Here is a 2,274-nt window from a genome sequence, read left to right on the forward strand (position 1 = left end):
CTGCACCTTCTTATTAAATAATCCGCAGTTTTTGAAACTCAAATTTTTACCGCTGTCACAAAATAGCGTATCATAAACTAAAATATTGATGCTTTATCTCATCATTCTAATGTTCTCTAGGATAACCAAATTTATAAAACATACAACAAGGTAAAGCCATGTTAAACAATATAATATTTTTGAGAGTATCTCAAGGGGATGGGGAGTTAGGTTTCCAGGAATTGTCGTATTTTTGACCTCTATACCTCTTATCCCTTATCTGCCACATCTGGTCCTAATCAAGTTTCGTAGCTAATAAACTAATCATTGTATCAATAAAATAAAACTTCCTTGTTTTTCACCAGCTACTAACACCTCAACTTTTGTAATGAAGCAGAAGCTGACACATCAACAAAAATAGCTAACCAATCAAATTATAACAATTAATACACATCAGATCTTTTACTCCTAGATGGACAGAACTAAAGAAAGGAACATGCTCAATTTTTCCCTTTCTTCCTCGCCATTTATACGCTAGATCTTGAAGATCTCTAGATTTTCTCATCTCTCTCTGTTTCGCTTTTGAGTCCGTCTGGATTTTTGGGGAGTTCTTGTGAGAGAATCTAGGGTTTTTTCTCTAAGTAAATTAAAATCAAAATTAAAATCTCGATCGGGTTTTGGTTTCTGGGATTTTGTGTAAATCGAAGAATCGCCATTTTCTTTGATTTACTCTCAAATATTTTTTTGTTTATTTGCAATCTTTATCGAGATCACTGAAAGGGGTTTTTAAAATTTTGATTGTTTTTGGAGGAGAAAAGACGATAAAGGTTATTGAGTGCTATTGGTTTCCTTTTGTTGTTGAAAGATTTGTTCATCTTTCTATCATGAATTTGTGTTGTTTGGTTTGGTTACTGGGAAGAGGATGATGCAACAAGTTCAGGAGAAGAAGGTTCGTTTCTTTGTTGAATCTGAGTACCCATTTTAGTGAATGCAATTCATCGGAGAGATCTTAAGATTCTTTGTTTTTTTCTTTGTTTTTTTGGGGAACTAATTTGTACAGAACATGAAGGAGGTGGAGTTTTTCACAGAGTATGGTGATGCTAACCGTTATAGGATTCTTGAAGTTATTGGGAAAGGAAGCTATGGAGTTGTTTGTGCAGCTATTGAAACACATACTGAGAGAAAGTTGCTATTAAGAAGATTAATGATGTCTTTGAACATGTCTCTGATGCTCTTTGTATCCTCCATGATGTTAAGCTTCTTAGGCTCTTAAGGCACCCTGATATCGTTGAAATCAAAAGCATCATGTTGCCACCTTCCAAAAGAGAGTTCAAAGATATATACGTTGTGTTTGAGCTTATGGAATCTGATCTTCACTAAGTCATCAAAGCTAATGATGACTTGACTCGCGAGCACCATCAGTTTTTTCTTCGTGCTTTGAAATAGGTGAGAAAAGTCTTTATCTTTTCTTTTTCCCTTACTCAGATTTTGCGGTGATTGGTAAACTCTGTTGTTAACTGGATTCTGTCTGGATACACAGATAATGTTTACTATCGTGATCTTAAACCGAAGAACATTTTGGCCAATGTGAACTGCAAGTTGAAAGTCTGTGACTTTGGATTAGCAAGAGTGGCGTTTAATGATACACCTACAACAATCTTTTGGACGGTATGCACCCTTATCTACACATTTTGCCGTCAACTGTTAATTCATATCTGGTAATCTCTCCAGTGTTTTTGAATTTTTTTCTCTTTGTCTTTCATTTTTTTTTGTTCCAGGATTATGTTGCCATAAGATGGTACAAGGCACCTGAACTCTGTGGATCATTATGCTCTAAGGTAGCTGTAATTCTTGTCTATTTCTCTGTGATTGTAAAGTTTTAGGTTTGGTGTAGAAATCTGTGTGGTAGAGAGTGTTAGATATATGTTTTTAGATTACTTCTACGTGCATATTCCGATATAATCCCCTTCTTATCCATAAGTTACACTATTATAAATCTGATCTGAAATCAAGATGTGAGATAGTGCCTGCAACAAAGAAGTACAACCCAATTTAATATATAATAAAACCAAATAATAGTTCTAACATACATGAGAAAGAGATAGTTTATATTAATAATAGTTTTCAATATTGTTAATCGTTCTTTATATTGTGGAATCCAAGTTGCTCTCTTTATATACTTTTGTTAATGTGTATGTGTGTAGGTAATGTGTATAGAACATAATTTGTATTGGATTTTCTGTATAATCTGGGTCAACGAACTGAGTGTTCTCTTGTTTTGTGTGTTAATTATCC

The 2,274-nt window shown here is 34.0% G+C and overlaps 1 pseudogene; it reads left to right on the forward strand.

Annotated features, from left to right (window-relative positions):
* Positions 905–1,862, forward strand: LOC109129451 (annotated as a pseudogene).

Source organism: Camelina sativa, chromosome 16, assembly GCF_000633955.1.
Source record: "Camelina sativa cultivar DH55 chromosome 16, Cs, whole genome shotgun sequence".
Taxonomy (NCBI): Eukaryota; Viridiplantae; Streptophyta; class Magnoliopsida; order Brassicales; family Brassicaceae; genus Camelina; species Camelina sativa.